General features: G+C 44.8%; 1 long non-coding RNA gene across 1 annotated transcript; it reads left to right on the top strand.

Annotated features, from left to right (window-relative positions):
• Positions 1 to 9,503: 9,503 nt before the first annotated feature.
• Positions 9,504 to 10,028, top strand: LOC136498902 (uncharacterized). The gene is made up of 2 exons (XR_010769831.1): positions 9,504 to 9,645; positions 9,781 to 10,028. It is a non-coding gene; the product is annotated as an uncharacterized lncRNA (long non-coding RNA).
• Positions 10,029 to 20,672: the final 10,644 nt, after the last annotated feature.

The following is a 20,672-nucleotide window of genomic DNA, read 5'->3' as shown; positions in this document are numbered from 1 at the left end:
AGGCAGCCCTATACCCAACGTGGCAAGCCCCATTTATGCCAAAAAGGTAACCTCTAACTAGCTAGAAAAGGTCCTATTACTGAGCTAAAGTCAGAGTCATATGACTCTCCCGGTTGCACTATCAGTCCTAGCTTTTGCCGACAGATAAGTCCTTATGGAGGGCCAGAAGCAATATGATTAAAGGTCATTTGCACCTTCGCCTTATGGAACAGTTGTTATAAATTATGTTAAACTCTTAGTTCCATAGAATCATTCATTATCATGTAGATCAAGTTCAGTTAGAGCACTAGCAATCTACCCATATGCAATTAACCCATAGGAGACAAGGAACAGGATAATCAATCACTAGGATATCCTTACGGGTATCAAAATTAGACACATGCAAATGAGTAATTGATTAAAGTGAAATAGGACATCAAGGTAGGCCCATGCTATACTTGCCTTGGTTCACAAACTCTTGCTGGTCCTGCTGGTCGTTGAAGAATTCTGGGTCTCCAACGTTCTCACCGTCTGAACGCGACCAACACGGCAACATACAATATTCCAAAAGCATTCATGCAAAGCAAATATTCCTATCATTAGAACAGTACACCAACAGTATAGAAAACAAGATAAAATATTTGTGAAAATAATCTACGTCTCGCTACGATCACGTCAACGCGAAGTTCACGAAAAACGGAGCTAAAATGCGAAAGTTATGATTTAAACGGAATTTCCTATAGCAATATATTTAATTAAATCTAACCAGGAAATTAAAATGTTCCAAACTTGACTAATAGTGATTCTAACATGTAGATTATGAAATTACGAAGCTAACGCGATTTGAACGGATCAATTCGGAGCTAAAACGATAATTTTATAAGCAAAACAGTTCAAATGGCATTTCTGTTAATACTGAAAATGTATTTTAGACTAAAGCAGTGAACTTTACGCTTTCAAAACGAGATTGCGTAATCGGGGAAATGCGCTTTGGACTGCAAGTTAGGACTTAGAAAATTACAGGGTCTCTTTAGCAAATTGACCCCCAAAGAGGTATCGGCCAATCAGAGCCGTCGGATTAAAAAGGAACGGCCAGAAACGAATCCGGGGGAGAGAGAAGGAGGGTGGCCGGCCGGAACAATAGCTTCCGCGGTGGGGCGCCATTGCCGACGACGAGGAGCTCGCCGGCGCGTGGGAAACTCAGCCCATGGGCCACTGTGTGCCCAACCGAGGCCACGGGGATGATGCGGGGAAGATGGCGAGTCCACCCCAGCACAAAACATGGCCGGGGGATGGCTCGCGTGGCGCCCGCCATGACCGGCAGTGAGGAGGAGCTCGCGCGGTGCACTTGTCTAAGGCCCTAGAGGCCACGGTTCGACCAATTGAAGGCACCGAGAGATAGAGGGGAACAAGGCGAAGCTCACCATGACTTCAATCAGGGCGGGGATGAACCGAAGATGATGAATGAAGAACAATGGCGGCTCGCGAGCTTGCGGTCTTCCCTGCTGCTGTGGTTGCGGCTTCCGCGCACAGCGAGCGCGAAGACGGGAGCGGGGGCAAGCAGCAAGGGGAAGCGGCTCAGGCGAGGCTTCCTTTTTGTAGAGGCAGGGGCACGGGGAGGCGCTCCCATGATGCAGACATGGGCGCAGAGGCGGTTGCGGCCATGACTGGCTAGATCGGGCGCGGGGTAGAGGTGGGGGATGGCGCTGACTTGTGGCCCCGGGCTGTCAGCGGCTGAGGGCGCGACGACAGTTGAGGCGGGCAGCGCGGCTGCGGCTCGGTGCTGGGCCAAGGGAGCGGTGGCGGTTGCTGGGCCGACGCCTTGCGGGCCGCGCGAGGCTAGGCACGGGCGGAGGGAGGAAAGCAGCGTAGCTGGGCCGGCGTAGAGGAATGGGCCAGCAGGCCAGGCCAGCGGGAGTGGGAGCTAGGCTGCGCGGCTGCTCAGTCCGAAAATAGAGAAGGGGAAAGAAAAAAATATTAATAAAACTCCTTTTCTATTTCCTAAAACATATTTTCAAAACCAATTCCAATTCAAATTCTAATTCTCTTTGAAATTTTGATCAATACCAATCATTCACAAAATTATATGCAGCGGCATAAATGCACATATATGTTGCTACTTTATGATAAATTTTAAATTCATGAGAAATTTATTTATTTATTTATTTCTACATTTCATGAGCACAAAATACAGAATTAAATCATTTTAAACCTATTTTCCAAAGGAGGCAAAATTTTAGGGTGTTACAATTCTACCCCCTTAAGATGAATCTCGTCCTCGAGATTCGGGTGACGTCGACTTGGAGATAGGTATACCCCGTCTTTAAACTCTTCTTGAACTTCTTCCGACACTTAGCTGAGGTCTCTTGATCCAAACTAACTTGAAAACTTCTCCGGTAGCTCTACCAAAATCTTGATGGTCTTGAATAAACCTTCGTTGAACCTTTAACCAAACCTCATTGAGACTCTAAGTTTCTCTCACATCTTTGGGTACTACCACGCTTCCGCTGCGTAAACAAGAACGTAGGACACTTCAGCTTCCAAATTCTTCAACTTGGCTACCCCGCTTAAGAAAAGATAGACTAGGGGACACCAAAATATAGCTTTCATCTACTTCTTGTAGATGAGCTAACTGGTATCAAGATGTTCTGACATCCCAATGATACTCTTGTACAAGGGCAAGAAACATAAAGTTCCTCGCGAGCCAAAAAATAGCAGTGCAGTAAAACAGCTGTAACTCCCATTCTGTTAATCTAATGAAGTTGTAGCTTATACCGTTAGAAAGCTTATAAAATTATCCACAACTTCCTTATAGAACACTTTTCCAATTTTCTATAGTTAACTTGGTCGAAAACAGTACACAACCGAAACTACTCCAGATTCCAAACAGCACAGATGCATTGCCTTGTGATTTTCATATCTCCATAACCAAAATAGCTACAAAGGTGATTCTTTCGCTCAGAGAAAGATATTGAAGTCTACTATTGTCCAAAATTTCTCATGATTTTTTTGTCATCCAAAATCAGAGATATAGCCGAAGAGTGCGGACTGCTCCGAAAAGACAAGATAGGAAAAACAGAAGAAAACCAAAACCCGACTATTTATTTCATTAATCCTTATGTCTTAGGCCTATAACTAAATGAAATTGTGGGAACACCCAACAAGATCATTGCAATCATTACAAAGATTCAAAACAATCATAAGCATAATGACAAATCAACAAAGCAATAAAGGTGCACAACTCAATCATTAACTCAACTTGCGATACTATCGTTCTCATTATAATAGGGATAACAATCCTAAAACTTATCTTCAAATTACGCAAGAAGGTGGTGAGGAACAGTTCTAAAGGCATGTCAAATCAAGGAGTGAAGATGAGAACAAAGACTTTAAAATAAGCACCAAGTAGAGATGTATAGCAAAGGTAGAGATATAGTAGAGAAGAAAATATCAAGGTTCATAGAGCAAGGATTTTATAGCAACATCTAAACCTTAAAACGACCAATTTCTACTAGGCTTGCGTCCTACAGTCAACACGGCACTGATACCAATTTATCACACCCAATTTTAAGGATAAAATTGAATGCACAATCTCATGTGTGCCCAGGAAACAATCACACACAAGTCGACAAATCATATAAAGTATCATCACGATGTCTCTTACATCAGATCCATAATACAACTTAGTCTTACATCACACAACGGAAAATAAAAGATAATAAACTCTCGTAAGCTTCATCACAGGGAAGGTCAACTGGTTGATCACAAGTCTAAAAATCCTCCGGAAAATCCTCATACCCGTTGTCATCTGTTACCCATCCGGGATTTTTATCCAAAACAAGAAAATAAACAAGTGTAAGTACATCCCGTACTTAACAAGCTAACATGGGGTTATGAAGCTCAAAAGGTTGACACTGGTTTACTGCAGTTAGCATTTTTAGTAGGTCAAGCTTTTATTCTCAGGTATTATCAAGTTATACTTAAGCTCCCATTTAATCCCATAAGAACATATATCAGTGCAAAGTGTATCGTATATCATCATAGAACATCTTAAATGAACATCATTAAGTATCCAATTATTCTGTGAGTTTTCCGGGCCGCTCGTGACCGTGAGCACGGCTGTTATAACAGTTTGTTACCCTCTGCAGAGGTGGTGCACATTCACCGCTAGTCGTGATCCCCATATGCCCGGGTTAATTACTCCCATGTCACTACTAAGGTGAGCGGGTAGGGTACACTATGAAGCCATTTCATAGGTTTCCCTAACAAGTTAGGGCCGCTAGGTTTCCTTGGCAAGCAGATGTAGGAACCCCCCTTTCCTATGGCATATATCCATCGCGGCTATACTCATAGGAACAGAGGTAGCCCTATACCCAACGTGGCAAGCCCCCAATTGCGCCAAAAAGGTAACATCTAATCAGCTAGAAAAGGTCCTATTACTGAGCTAAAGTCAGAGCCTTATGACTCTTCTGGTTGCACTGTCAGTCCCAGCTTTTGCCGACAGATAAGTCCTTATGGAGGGTCGGGAGCAATATGATCAAAGGTCATTTGCACCTTCACCCTATGGAACAGTTGTTATAAATTATGTCAAACTCTTAGTTCCATAGAATCATTCATCATCATGTAGATCAAGTTCAGTTAGAGCACTAGCAATCTACCCATATGCAATTAACCCATAGGAGACAAGGAACAGGATAATCAATCACTAGGATGTCCTTACGGGTATCAAAATTAGACACGTGCAAATGAGTAATTGATTAAAGTGAAATAGGACATCAAGGTAGGCCCATGCTATACTTGCCTTGGTTCACAAACTCTTGCTGGTCCTGCCGTTCGTCGAAGAATTCTTGGTCTCCAACGTTCTCCTCACCGTCTGAACGCGACCAACACGGCAACATACAATATTCCAAAAGCATTCATGCAAAGCAAACATTCCTATCATTAGAACAGTACACCAACAGTATAGAAAACAAGATAAAATGTTTGTGAAAATAATCTACGTCTCGTTATGATCACGTCAACGCGAAGTTCACGAAAAACGGAGCTAAAATACGAAAGTTATGATTTAAACGGAATTTCCTATAGCAATATATTTAATTAAATCTAACCAAGAAATTAAAATGTTCCAAACTTGACTAACAGTGATTCTAACATGTAGATTATGAAATTACGAAGCTAACGCGATTTGAACGGATCAAGTCGGAGCTAAAACGACAATTTTATAAGCAAAACAGTTCAAATGGCATTTCTGTAAATACTGAAAACGTATTTTAGACTAAAGCAGTGAACTTTACGCTTTCAAAACGAGATTGCGTAATCGGGGAAATGCGCTTTGGACTGCGAGTTAGGACTTAGAAAATTACAGAGTCTCTTTAGCAAATTGACCCCCGAAGAGGTATCGGTCAATCAGAGCCGCCGGATTAGAAAGGAATGGCCAGAAACGAATTCGGGGGAGAGAGAAGGAGGATGGCCGGCCAGAACAGTAGCTTCCGCGGCGGGGCGCCATTGCCGACGACGAGGAGCTCGCCGGCGCGTGGGAAACTCAGCCCACGGGCCACGGTGTGCCCAACCGAGGCCATAGGGATGATGCGGGGAAGATGGCGAGTCCACCCCGGGACAAAACACGGCCGGGGGATGGCTCGCGCGGCGCCCGCCATGACCGGCAGCGAGGAGGAGCTCGCCGGTGTACTTGTCTAAGGCCCTAGAGGCCACGGTTCGACCAATTGAAGGCACCGAGAGATAGAGGGGAACAAGGCGAAGCTCACCATGACTTCAATCAGGGCGGGGATGAACCGGAGATGATGAATGAAGAACAATGGCGGCTCGCGAGCTCGCGGTCTTCCCTGCTGCTGTGGTTGCGGCTTCCGCGCACGGCGAGCGCGAAGACGGGAGCGGGGGCAAGCAGCAGGGGGAAGCGGCTCGGGCGGGGCTTCCTTTTTGTAGAGGCAGGGGCACGGGGAGGCGCTCCCACGATGCGGATGTGGGCGCGGAGGCGGTTGCGGCCATGACTGGCTGGACCGGGCGCGGGGCAGATGTGGGGGATGGCGTTGACTTGTGGCCCTGGGCTGTCAGCGGCTGAGGGCGCGACGGCAGTTGAGGCGGGCAGCGCGGCTGCGGCTCGGTGCTGGGCCAAGGGAGCGGCGGCGGTTGCTGGGCCGACGCCTTGCGGGCCGCGCGAGGCTGGGCGCGGGCGGAGGGAGGAAAGCAGCGCAGCTGGGCCGGCGCGGAGGAATGGGCCAGCAGGCCAGGCCAGCAGGAGTGGGAGCTGGGCTGCGCGGCTGCTCAGTCCGAAAACAGAGAAGGGGAAAGAAAAAAATATTAATAAAACTCCTTTTCTATTTCCTAAAACATATTTTCAAAACCAATTCCAATTCAAATTCCAATTCTCTTTGAATTTTGATCAATACCAATCATTCACAAAATTATATGCAGCGGCATGAATGCACATACATGTTGCTACTTTATGATAAATTTTAAATTCATGAGAAATTTATTTATTTATTTATTTCTACATTTCATGAGCACAAAATACAGAATTAAATCATTTTAAACCTATTTTCCAAAGGAAGCAAAATTTTAGGGTGTTACTGTTATTATGTAGCCACCTCTATTTACAATAATTTTATATACTAATTTATGATAATGTCAATACATATTTATGATAATTGGATTATTATAACACATGGGGATATTTACCGTGACGTTATAGTAAATCACATTATATATATACACACACGCAGCGCTATTCTACACCACAAGCCAAAACTGACCAGAAAAAGTACTGAGTAGTACTGAAACACGTTCAGTATCAGTCAGTACTACACCTAGGACCACGAAATACTGAATAATACTAAAACGCGACTACTGAATAGTACTGAATTTGATTCAGTATCAGTCAGTACTACACCTAGTATCCCAAAATACTGAATAATACTGAAACGCGACTATTTTTCAGTATAACAACTCCGTGTAGAATAGCGTGTGTGTGTATATATATATATATATATATATATATATATATATATATATATATATATATATATATGGCCGTGGATTTTGTGTTTACGTGTGTAGCTGCTCACCCACCACCTGTCGTCCGATGTGCATCGATATACACATACTTGTTAACGATGATGCCCATGACTCATACTAATTAATTAGTGGTAGCCTAACGTAATGTATTGTTTTGAAAAAGCATGTGGAGTCTGAGCCAGTACAAAACAGTTCTGAAATGGTGAAGGAACTCATCTGGTCGGCATCTGAACATTTTGACGATACTGCATCTGAATATTTTTGCTTTGTGCAGACTTACAACAAGTTAACCTGGTATAGTCAAACGTGATCTCTAGATGCCATATTTGTCTTTCCTTTGTAATTACCATGTTTCTCTTCAGCATATTGACTGAACATGTTGACTGAATCTCTAACTGTGAAGCAGCCCGTGAAGCAGCGCTGCCGCCTGCCCACATGGTTTCTGAACGTATATCGTATTGCTCTCTGAATATGGGTGCAGCATATATGGTTGGATTGCCACACTTGATCTCATTTGTTTGTGTTGCGTATTAATTTTCTTTCTCCGTAGAAGCTACTAGTACAGACCGTGCATTGGGAAGGATGGTTTCTAGTGGTGGGGTCTCGAAGCTATGAAAACTATGGTGATTTCTAGCATTGGGAGTGCCCTTATCTTCACTTAGATGCTAACGGACAGTTGCATCACGGTAACGGCTGCATTTACCGTGTTTTTTTCACTCAGCATTTTTGGTCACTTTAGCACTCGGAGAACACATTTAGCACTCGGAGATCACATTCACCAAATGCAATCACAGAGCTCTAATTAATCCTACTCATTTGCACAGAATATTTTTTTAATATTATTTTTTCATAGCCTTCCATAAGCATATAAAAGACGATTTGAGAAACTCAAATCCAATCAAAGGAAAACAAACCTCCATAACCAATTTGTCCATATCAATGCCTTAATCAAATGTGCATACTACATAAGTCAAATGTGCATAGTACATAAGGAAGACATTAACTTGTCCTAGAGCCACTAGTCTTAGAATACTAATAACATGAAAGTAACTATCATAACCACCTATAGAAAAGATCTAAGGTATCTCAATTATTAAGACTTGTTTCTCCTGTCCCATATGGCCGTGTGACAATTCGCGCTTGTCGTTGCCGTCGCAAATGGGGAGGTCGACAGCGAGGTGGCATGGAGAGCAGGGCACACCCGCACGCACTCGCACACATCGCCACACATCTTGCTCCCAAGCAAGGTGCAAGGACCTGGTACCATGAGTGGCTGTTGCCGTGATCTTGCGGCAACAGGTGAGGCCCCACGGGGAGCCCCTGGTGTCAAGACCAGTGCAGGATCCGACCACGTGGGAGCCCTAGACATAAGTCTGGAGGCAGATGTGCCACGTGAGGTGGAGGAGGAGCACGAACATCCGGATGACAACGGACAGCCAAACAAAATATTCATGTCCACACAAGCAAATAAAAAAGACTATCTAGTTATTTGTCGAAAGATTTTGTGTGGTCTAAGCTGTCAGATTTTTTTATAAATGCAACCCAGTAGTTACAAACCCGTTAAAGTGACGGTTGTAGCAAATCCTAAAAAGCACAATTAAACGTATATAAATCTAACAGATTTAGTGAAAAAGTCTTCCAGTAGACAAATAGCAAAAGTAGAAAAAAAATATATTACATATATGGTGTGATTTTTTTCCTTTGAACAAATCAACTGTTACAAATCACCGGATCCAACTACAGATCAAGTGCAGTCGCCAAGATAGAAAGATATTTCACATGCCTACGTGTCCAGACAGCTATTCCATTCGCCGCGTCGAGGGGGTGGGGGGCAGATGAAGACAGAGAGGCGTCAGGAGATGTATTGGGAAGAAAGAGAGGCCATGGATACCAAAGGGGATGACAAAAAAAATGGAGGATAAAAAAAGATAAAGGTATTATAAGCATTTTATTTTTATCTACCGTGAGAAACTGCTTTATCAAAACAGCTTCAGGAGCTAAAGAAAAAAAAAATTGTTCCACTGATGAAGAAGGAAAGCTGTGTTAAACGGGGCCTTTTTTAGCATTGTGGCTGCCAAGCATGCATGCTCCGTTACAATTTGTTACCAATTTGGCTTGTTTGATTTGTGAGTTGCCATGCCCAGCCAAGATATTGCCCATCTATCCAAACTGGAACAACCAAATCGAACGCCTAGGATTCGGCCGCGTATCGGCCAAAAAACTAACTATGTTTTGGCCGCCCAAAGCTCGCCCGTACTAAAATTGCAGCATCGATCCAAAAATCGTAGATTTTTTCAGACAATGACGAAATTCTGGTCTGGCATGCATCGGCTAACATCCAAACAGGCCTAGTACTATGTTGAGCCTTTCAAAAATTTAGTCAGCAGTGCGTGTTTTGACCGGCATTTATGTAGCCTAGCTAGTAGCTGTACGCACGAAAGGATAAATAGCCGTGCCTGCTGCTAGCCCTGATCCAAACACCAATCTAATCATCTACACACTTGAGTACACAACTGCATACATACTAACGTTGCACAATGACTCTCAGGGTCAGGGCAAGCAGGCTAGGCTTGGTGCTGCTGCTGTTCTTCGCCTCTCTCCTCCTCCTCTCGTCGTTAACCTACGGAGCGCATGGTAGACGCCGTACTCTCTCTGTCTCTCCCTCTCTAAATTCTGGAACACGTACCTTAAAGCTCTTATATGATACCAATTTAATTTATAGCGCGCAAAGCGATGGCCTCGACCCTGATTCCATATGTTTACGTGCAGCAACAGGGAGGACCGTCGCCTGTATACCGGGGCCTTGCCCCCCGAAGCCCCCAGGATACGGCCCCCCGCCGCGAACGCCGTAGTTTCCTGCACCGGCGGATCGGAGGAGAGTGCCTGTGCCATGCGTATATGCACGTATATAAATAAATAAAATGATCGAAAATCAGCATTGTGCTTGTTTCGATGCATATATATATATATATATATATAATGGAAATTATTTTCTACTCTCAGAGAGTAGTTATTTCCATATGTATACCTCTAGGTTTAGGGCGTATATGGCCCGACAAAATATATGTAGATGGAGTATATCTTTATACTAGACCATTTAGGGTACTAAGTTTGACAAGTATGTATGTATACTTAGAGTATATGGTTATACTTATTTTATATGCTACTATCATAGTATTATATAATATATTAAAAAATATGTGCACTTTTGAAAAAAAAATCACATAGTAAAGATCTGGAGTATATTAATATTAGTATGTCAACATACTCAAACGGATAAATAAGTATGTACATATAGGCAACACGATTTATTGATTATGGGAATAACTACTCCCTAAAGTATATAAAATGCACCCTAGCTATATATATATATATATATATATATATATATATATATATATATATATATATATATATATATATATATTCTACACCAAACTATTATGTTGAACAGAATTCAGTACTGTTCAGTAGTCGTGTTTCAGTATTTCGAGGTACTAGGTGTAGTACTGACTGATAATGAACGCGGTTCATTACTACTCAGTATTTTTTTCAGGTCAGTTTTGTCTTGCGGTGTAGTACTCTACATCGAGGGTGTAGAATAGCGCTGCCCTATATATATATATATGGAGAGTATATTTGGTAGCTAGCTACAAAATAAGTTATTATGTAGACACCTCCATTTACGATAATTTTATATACTAATTTACGATAATGTCAATACATATTTACGATAGTTGGGTTACTATAGGATATTTACCATAATGTAGTTACTATAATCTCGTAAATTAACATAGTAATTATCGTAACTCAAAGTGGCTACAGAATAAGTTATTTTGTAGCCACTACAGGGTAGTAGTTATATATATATATATATATATATATATATATATATATATATATATATATATATATATATATATATATGTATGTATGTACTGTTCTGTAGCTGGCTATAGAATAAGTTATTCCGTGGCCACTTTGAGTTACGATAATTACTATACTAATTTATGAGATTATGGTAACTCTCTCAAAAGTGATTTACTATAACATTATGATAAGTATCATCTTGAATTATAGTAACCCATGTATCGTAAATGTGTATTGTCATTATTGTAAATTGGTACAAACACTATCGTAAATCAAGGTGGCTATAGAATAAGTTATTATGTGGCCAGCTGTAGAATAGCCTATATATATATATATATTCGATCTTAGGCTCATTAGTTATCCGAGCAAAATAATTACTCTGGAGCCACAAAAATTACAGTGAGCCTATCATAATACTAGGAACCTACTATGAAATTTTTAGATTTTAACACTAGCACTGATTGATCTAAAAAATTCCTACAAGTTCATATTTTAATAATATGAAACCATGTTAAAGCATTTAAAGCAACCTTGAATTATTTTCGAGTTATGGGAACCAAACACACTAACAGATAGATTATGATTTTAGAAACCTAACAAAATTATTTTCACAATTTTTGGTAAACTACATAAATTTTTATTGGATTTACAAGTTTAGAATAGAAACTAAATTAGCAAATACTTGGAAAAGAAAAGGGGCCGACCTTAACCCAATCTGGCCTGCCGGCCCAGCGTGGGGCGCGGGCCCGTGCGCGTCGTGACAGCCCAATGCGGCCCAAGACCAGGACGCGCGCGTGTGGTGGCAATCTTGCAAAAGAGACCCTATTCTTCTTTGTAATAGCACAAACACCATACATATTATTCCTCCAGTCAACATCTTTGCAAATAGGCCCTTGGATGTTGTCGCCTTTACCACGGGGAGGTCCCTGGATGCCCGCGCGCTCACCGATGTGTTGGCCGACGACAACGGGCAGCTACGTCGGCAACCTAGACTCGCTAAGACGGGAGTAAGGGGCTGACCACTACCTAGGGCTAAACGCGCACGACTGGGTAGCGGTTAGGGACTCGGGGACGTAGTACTACGAGCTGTAGCGGTGAGAGGTCATTTGCTATGGCGGTGTAGCAGTTCCGGTGGCCTAAGGTGCTATCGAGGCGGTGGAGGTAACGCATAAGCACTAGTGGCTCACCGAGATTCACGCCGCGGCGGCGGTTGAGACGGAGGAGAGACGAGGTGACCTGGCCACGTGCGCCCGCACCTCACGGCGGCATGCTGAGCGTGGCACCAGCGCGTCACCACGCCGATCGTGAGCCTCCTGGACAAAACAACATGAGCACCAAGTGGAAGGGATCAAGACGAGTTTACGGTCTCCAGCAATCAAACAACTATCGCTCCAACCCTACCTCTCTCCCCAGTTCCAGGTCATGGCGGTGACCAAGAATCGCAACAAGCAAAATGCCTAATTGACGGTCGATAGCTCTTGGCCGGGGTGGGAAAGATGGAGCGCCTAGTTGGCCTCCAGTGCCACTTACTAGTGCAAAGAATCAGGTTGCGAGAAGCCTGAGCTAAACAAATTTGAGGGGCAGATAGGCGAGCTCTGGCCGTGCCATGCCGTGAAGAGGCACACGCGTGCGGGCAGGAAGATTAAGACAGGACGGCTCTGATCACCCACTATGACACATGCACATGCACACAATTGGCGAAGCGGGGTGGGTTTGTCGCGACATGCTTAACTCGGAGGGGCCGGACTTGAGCAGAGCTCTCATGGCGACAAGCGGCAATACAATGAGGCTTCTCATCTCCATGGTGACCGGGTCATCGTTGCGGTAGATAGATCGAGGGGTGGGGCAGCCGCCATGTCGATCGAGCCATGACAGCCACAACCTAGCCCCGAACTGGTGCTCGGCACGGTGGCCAGCCACCCGAGGCCGGTAAGCCCACGAGCTACAGCAAGAGCTAGGCCACGGCCCGCCTAGCACGGCCACGCATAGCCAGGGATGCCGTGCGACATCGGTCGGGCGCTCACCGACTGAGCGGCCATAAACCGGACATGGTCGAGCTTGTGGCCAACCACGCCGTGGACGCGGTGATCGTGAACTTCGGCCGAGCGGCTGCTATTAGTAACTTGCATGACTTTTAAAGCTCTGACCAAAACCAAACCAGCTCAGTTGAGACCAAACCAATTTGCTAGGGCTCAAGAGGGTCCTAAAGGCTATCCCAAGGAGCATCAAACACAAACTTAGATGAATTACAGAGAGAGAGATGCCAAAATAGGTCCATCAAGCGAGGCGCTGATTCACGAACGGAGGGCCAAAACCTGACCGCAACACGTTCTAGCGATGTTGGGGAAATTCTTGCGACGCCACGACAACTCCAACCCACTCGGGGACTACACCCTACCCAAGTATTCACTTTGATGCAACCAACAATGTGAAAACATGAAGTTAGTGTTTAGGCATCTTTGTTGGATTTTAAATGCCAAAATAGCACTGTCCATTATCATTTCTGACTTAGAGAATTCAAAGGTTCGGTTAGAACTAACCTTCCTTAACACTTTTGCCCTATTTTTTAAAAGGTCTAAACCTTGTCGATTTCAACTAACAAACCTATCGTGACATAGCCCATACTTTGTACTAACTCGTAGAAACAAAATATGTAGACATTGTTTAATTATTTTGCATCAAATAATCCTCCAAAAATGGCACTTTTTAATCCTAAGTTATATTATGCTTTGGTTTATAAAAATTATTTTTCATGCCAACAATTAAAACAACTTATTCAGTTTTTCTTATTAGGATCTTATTAGCATATTAACACCTAAAATAAACTAACTTACAACACTCATTTAATTTTTCTTAACTACAGAAGTGAGTCATATAAGATACATGTGCCATTTCATGTGTGTTTTAACTTGCTAAAATTTGAAAACTCATTTGGCTTGATTTCTCCGAGGACTTAACCTAGGTACTAAGCAAGTTCATAACACCAGCGGTGTTATAGTAGGTCCGAGCAGTTTGATGTGAAGTCGACCAGTTTAACTAGTGATCCAAGCAATGGAAGTCGAGGCCAACCAGTTTAACTGGTACGCAGATCTCGGACTTAGCCAAGTAAGGCTTGCCAGAATGATATAAGGGGCTCAAGATAAAAATTTGAAAATTCTCCACCTTAGGCGAAGTGTAGCCACTTAGACTCTGTTTGCGAGGAATCATACATGATTTAGTCAATAAGGAGGGTAATCAAGAACAGTGCACTACATTCACCGCTAGGTGAAGTGTAGCCACTTAGTCCTCGAGCCTACTAGAAGATGAAGAATGAATCTCATAGCAGGCTCAAAGAAAATAAGTCTGAAAGCTTGCCGACGTCATCTGACATGTGCGTATCAAGACCCAAATGTGTTGCCCAAGATCAACACCCTGATCCGAATACCATGGAGCAACTTGATAGCACACCGATGAGACATGGCGAGATCCGACCGCCAAGGGAGTCCCTAGATTAGCCGGTGACTCTTGCACAAAGAATCCGAATGTTGGGGAGTCCCCAGCGTGGCTGACGATGAAGTGACGGACAATTCGACCAGTCAGTTGGCGAAGAATCAAGCACCGAGTAGCCACGCCAACTGGTCGACGACGAAGTTAGAGCCGAGTAGAAGTAAACACCGAGCAGTCCGACCAACTGGTCGGCGACGAAGTCCATTCACCTAGCGGTCCGACCAGCTGATCGATGGAGAAAACATCGGCAGAGCTTGCCGAAGACATCGACCTTAGGTGAAGTGTACACACTTAGGCTTCGTTGGTGAAGTCAGATGATCATCATGCATGACTTAGTCAAAGAGGATGTTAGTATTGATACATGCGCCGCAAGGTGCAATGTATACATTATAGTCCCCGAGCCTAACAGTAGGTGAAGAATACACCTGGTGTCAGGATCAAAGAATTACAACGATCACTTAGTCAGGATAACCAACTTCTAGCTTAGCCGGGAGCACAACTAGTCCCCAGCTTAGCTAAAAACCAGTAAGAAGAAACAACAGTACATCCACCACAAGGTGAAGTGTACACACTTAGTCCCCGAGCCTGCTGTAAGATAGAGAAACATCTTGTAGCAGGATCAAAGAATTAAGTGTAAAGGATGAAGTCTCCATGCTTAGCACTGGGTATGTGGAGTAAAATTCAATAATACTGAGAAGTAAAACGTGGAGAAAATGGAAAGTGCTTAGCACTAGATTGCTATGATAGATATACTTATCAAAGCCCCTGACGTACCGCCCAAGATCAGCACCCTTATCTGGACAACATGGAAAACCTTGATATCACACATGACATACAGCATTGGCAAAACGTAGTAATCCAACAAGCGACTCGGTAGACGAAGTCCCCAGCTTAGCTGGCGAGTCCCTAGCTTAGCTGGCGAGTCCCCAGCTTAGCTGGCGATGAAGCGACAGACAATCTGACCAGTTGGTTGGCGAAGAATCAAGTACCGAGCAGGTCAACCAACTGGTCGACGGAGAAGTGAGTGCCGAGTAGAAGTGAATGCCGAACGGTCCGACCAACTGGTCGACGACGAAGGTCATGAACCTAGCGGTCTGACCAGTTGATTGGCGGAGAAAGTAGCGGTGGAGCTTGCCGAAGACATCGTCCTTAGGTGAAGTGTACACACTTAGGCTTCGTTAGCGAAGTTAGATGATCATCACCTGGTGTTAGGATCAAACAATTACAACAATCACTAAATCAGGATAATCAACTCCCAGCGTAGCCGAGCACACAGCTGAGCTTAGCTGAAAACTAGTAAGAAGGAATAACAGTACATTCACCATAAGGTGAAGTGTGTACACTTAGTCCCCGAGCCTACTGTAAGATAGACAAACATCTTGTAGCAGGATTAAAGAATTAAGCGTGAAGGACGAAGTCCCCGTGCCTAGCACTGGGTAGCTGCGATAGATGTACTTATCAAGGCTCCTGACGTGCCGCCTAGGATTAGCACCCTGATCTAGAAAGCATTTAGCACCTTGATAGCACATATGACATGCAGCGTCGGCAAAATGTATTGAGCCAAAAGGTGAATTGACAATCAAGACGTAGCAAAATCTAATTGCTCGGGGAGTCTCTAGCTTAGCTGGTGACGGTTGCACGAAGAATCCGAACACCGAAGAGTCCACAGCCTAGCAGGCGCCCCCCTAGCATCACTGACGATGAAGGGATGGACAATCTGACCAGTTGGTTGGCGAAGAATCCAGCGCCGAGCAGCCCAAACAGCTGGTCGGGGCCAAGTGATGTCGAGTAGATGTGAACGCCAAACAGTATGACCAACTGGTCAGCGACGAAGGCATTAACCTATGGTCCATCCAGTTGATCGGCAGAGAAATACGAAGGCCAGGTGGTGCGATCATCTACACGATAATCTTGCAATACAAATATGTAGGACGGATAACAGAATATATGAATGCAGTGATAAAGAAAATAGAGCGGAGTTTATTAGGAACGATATATCATTGAATTTTATATCTTGTAGAGCAGTTTATGTTTATTTGGAGTTTGTTCATATTTGTAAAAAGAATGAAATCCCCGTGCTTAGCACTGGACATTGGAGTAAAATTTGGTGAACATTGGAGAACAATGGCGAAATATGGAGACCGTGGCGAAATATGGAGACCATGGCGAAATATGGAGACCATGGCGAAATTTGGAGACCGTGGCGAAATATGGAGACCGTGGAGAAATTTGGTGACCGTGGAGAAAATTGGAGATCGTGGCTTGATTATGACTCAGGCGGCTCGCTTATCAGCTCGCTTGGCGGCACGGCGGCTCGAGCGGCTCGGTGGCTCGATGGCTCGAGCGGTTCAGTGGCTACGCAGAGTCATAGGCAAACGGGTGTAATCGGAGCCTGGCGGAGTCAATTCGCGTGGGGAGGCGAAGCCCTTGAGCGTGTCCGACCGAGGCGAGGGCGCAGTCCAATTTGAATGGTGATAGTATATGTCATCTTAAATATGTTTTGCATGGAGAAATAAGTGATTTGAGAAAAATTATGGAAAATAAATGGAGAAAGCATAGGGCCGCCGCTGCTGTTGATAGTTATCAAGGTAGACAAAGTTATATATATGTTAGAATATTCAATGAAAAAAACCATGACTTAGCTCGTTTGGATAGATGACGTTGGAGTCACGTTTCGTGAGTGTAGATCGGTAGCAAGGGAATTTATTTCTTTCATGCATGCTTGAGGCTGTATGTAGATGCAGTCCAAACACCATGATGGTTTATTTACTTATCTTGCATGGTATTGTAGATAATACGTCGTCCTTTGCTTGTTGACGTTGATAATGCGTCGCCGTGAGTTGCCTCGTAATGTCAAGTCGATAGTGAGGACCAAGCGAGCCGTCGATGAGGGCTGACGAGCGCCGCCGACGAATGATGACGAGTCGATGTCGGGTGATGCAGCCAAATTCTTGAAGTTGACCTGCATGCTGTTGGCTTGCTGCATGTAGCCGTCTCCTTGATTGGTGCCGACAAAGCACAGCGTTGGACCTCTGGAGAACTATGGCGTTTGAATCATAGAAATAGGACTTCACGCTTACGAAGAGCGATGCGCCTCGGAGCCTTGAGTTGAGATCGCCGTCTCACGGAGCCGAGTCGTCGCCGCAGATGGTGATGATGATGGAAAATTCCCATCTGGTTCTCCCTAAGCGTAGTTGACGATGAAGCGACAGACAATCCGACCAGTTGGTTGGCGAAGTAAGGGCCGAGTAGAAGTGAGCGCCGAACAGTCCGATCAACTGGCCGGATATTGCATTATGGAACATCTTAAACACGGGGATATTAAATCATAGAGATATTTAATTATGGAAAATAATCAGAGAAATAATAATTGGAGGAGCATGGCAAAAACTCGGAGAAAATAATTGGAGAAAGCTGTATTAAACGTAGATATAGTAGAGGTACTTAGCTTTAGTCAAAATGTCTCATCGGCGGCGTATGACATTATCTGGTTGGCGTCGACGAAATTGCCCGGCCCTCGACCTTTCTGGCCTGTCGTCATGGCGGCGGTCGCGGTCGTTATAAGGCCATTCTTCGCGGCGATCATTGTGACGAGGCAGGCGATCGGAATGAGTAGTCCGGACAGCTCGCTTGGCGGCATGGTTGATGGCTCCATCGTAATTGAACTCGGCGAGCGGAGTCGGAGTTGGTTCTGCCGAACGCAGATAAGTAGCCGAGGAAACGTGCACGATCTTCTCTGATTGGTGTGGTCGCCGCAGGACGATTAATGGGATCCATGCTATCGGCGAAGGGTGCGATTAGGTTGCTGCCAATAATGGTCGTGTAGACAAAGAGATATCCAAAAATACAAAAATATTTGATTGAATAAAGACATGACTTAGCTTGTTCGATTGGAGTAAAGCGGCAGACATCGGATCATCCAAGCAGCAAGGAAATTAATCCGTGCTTACCCTGTCGTATGTGCATCGGATCATGCAAGTCTCAAGATCTTTGCTATCTCTATACTTATCTTGCATGGTTGTATAGATCGCGCGGTGCCACATCCAGCGCTCAGTTCTGGCGTGTAGACCTTCTCGATCTGATCTCCCTGTTCATATGATCATTGACCCAGGCATCTTCAGTGGCGGCGGCAGCCTAGAAACAAGCTTGATCGTTTACAGATTGATTCGTCTTGTGGCCCTTGCTTCTTGACGTAGATCCTGGCAAAGATCCAGCGAGCAGGACGGAGCTCGTTGCGGGAGGTAGGATCATGCTCGGCTTGATGCACCATGACGTGCTGCCAGGGGCTGCTCTTGAGACGTCGACTCTCGTCGCAGATCACCAAACTACATCTCGCTCATTGCAGACCGCCGAAGGATGCCGTCACAAGAACCCGAGATGTCGTTTGTTGATGAAGAAAACCCCATCTGGTTCGTCATGGATTCAGCACGCACACCCCCTACCTGGCGTGCCACTATCGACGAAATCTGGTCGGCAGTCTACTGAGGGGTATACACATGGTAGTAGATGATCGGTGGAGGTGCGCGTAATAGGAACCGGATGGTGATACAAGGTTCGGGCCGTCTGATCAACGTAATACCCTACATCAAGTGTCTTTGTTAGATTGTATTGAATATGAGCTCATTTCGAGGGGTCCCTGTCCGCCTTATATAGTCTGGGGGGCAGGGTTACAAGTCGGTTAGATCTAAATCTATTCGGCTATATGGTAAGTATTTACAAGGAATATGATATCTATCATATCCGAACAGATCCTTCTCTATATTCAAGATTCTTCTGATTGCCTTGCGGTGCACGCCGACCAGAGTCGAGCACCATAGGCCTTGATCTTATGGGCTAGACCTCCACTGGTGGTGCGGTCCATGTCCATTGCCATGGGTACCTGGGGTTATACCCCCCACAGGGGGTGACTCCTTAGTACCTGGGGAATCTCCTGATCCTGGGGGATTCACTTCTTTTTTTTGACGACTTTGACTTCTGATATGATAGTTTATCATTATTCTAGAAGAAGGAAGAAGGAAGGGGTTATCCCATGATTAACTCTGTGGTTTTTCAGTGGGCTGCTCGAACATTGTCTGAATTTTTTTTGAAGAGACTCGATCTTATGTATCTACTTATTGTCTTTTTGCCTTTGCTCGCTATTTCCGTAGCCAGTTTTTTCGGACGTTTTCTAGGATCAGAAGGAACCGCTATAATGACCACCACGTGTGTTTCATTTTCTTCGATCTTATCTTTGATTGCTTTTTATGAAGTCGCACTGGGAGCTAGTGCTTGCTATCTCAGAATAGCTCCATGGATCTCATCGGAAATGTTTGATGCTTCTTGGGGCATCTTTGGCGACCGTGAAGTCACCGGATGAATTGCCAAGTAGATAGATCTGATCTGGATGCTGCAGTTGTTCCATGATGATACGGACTCGACCCGCTCCTACCCACCCTAGGGTATCATAGCATGTTAGGAATCGAGGGGGGACATACTGGACGTAACAACTCCCGTCAGTTGGAGGCTCTGCCGCCCTGCCTTTCGATCAATACACAGTTGAGAAGGCCGATCACGAACATGACAGGTGTGGGAGCGATCTTGGGAAGGCAAGGCTAAGATGGCTCCTTGCATATGGATAGCAAGAGGGCGCTTATGCCCCGACGGTGGGGCCTTATGGGGAAGGGCCTAGCCCAATAGGGACAGCACCCCCCCACTTTAAGCACATTTATGTATCGACTGAATAAATCTATCTAAGGGTGACGTCGGTGGAACCGGTGAACCACGCGAGCTGGTTAGATGCGTGGGGCAGAGGGCTCCTAGTACCCCCCCTTTCTTGATCTAGCCTTTTCTTCGCTTCGGTAGTTAATCACATAGAATGCAAGGGGGTCTGGCCTGCCGCCATACCTATACCCATACAGTGCCAGGCAGGCGGCGGACTCATTTTTGGGTTAGGGAAGGGAAGAAGGGGCCTAAGCATGGCAGATGTCGTACAATTGAGTGGCAAAGAAAAGCGAGACCGTACTTCTTTTGCCAAGCCTTTTCTTACATAAGCATAAGGTTCCCGTAGAAGATCAAGTTGGTGAGGCGTGTGATGGGAAACCTTTCCGCACGGTTAGGAGAGCACTGAAGATGAATGAGAAGTTCACCACCACATCATTGCAAGGGGAGCTCGCTCGATTCTCTTCGGGACGGAGTGGAAGAAGGGCGGAGACTCTCAAACGAGGAAAATGATCCCTTTGAAAGAAATGAACGAGGAGTCGTATGAGGTGAAAATCTCATGTACGGTTCTATAGAGGGACAGTAAGGATGACTTATCTGTCGACTTT

This window comes from Miscanthus floridulus, chromosome 13 (assembly GCF_019320115.1).
Source record: "Miscanthus floridulus cultivar M001 chromosome 13, ASM1932011v1, whole genome shotgun sequence".
Taxonomy (NCBI): domain Eukaryota; kingdom Viridiplantae; phylum Streptophyta; class Magnoliopsida; order Poales; family Poaceae; genus Miscanthus; species Miscanthus floridulus.
This window is presented reverse-complemented; position numbering and strand designations above follow the sequence as displayed.